This window comes from Crocuta crocuta, unplaced genomic scaffold (genome assembly GCF_008692635.1).
Source record: "Crocuta crocuta isolate KB4526 unplaced genomic scaffold, BGI_CrCroc_1.0 scaffold581, whole genome shotgun sequence".
Classification (NCBI taxonomy): domain Eukaryota; kingdom Metazoa; phylum Chordata; class Mammalia; order Carnivora; family Hyaenidae; genus Crocuta; species Crocuta crocuta.
In genome coordinates this window covers 206,241-206,515 of record NW_027528635.1, presented here as the reverse complement: position 1 = coordinate 206,515, position 275 = coordinate 206,241, and positions in this window count along the sequence as shown.

The window sequence follows — 275 nt, the reverse complement described above, 5'->3', positions numbered from 1 at the left end:
CAATTACATCAGACTTATTTTCAAACATCATGCAAGCAAGGAGAGAGTAAAGTGAAATCTATTAAGTGCTGAAAGGAAAAAAAAACAACCAACCAACCAATGAACCTACAATTCTGTATCCAGTGAAAATATTCTTCAGGAGTAAAGGAAAGTAAAGACTTTCTCAAAAAAATTAAGTGGAGAGAATTTGTTACCAGTAGACTGCCTTGTAAGAAGTGTTGAAAGTTCTTCAGAGAGAAGGAAAATGATATGGGTCAGAAACATGAATCCATATA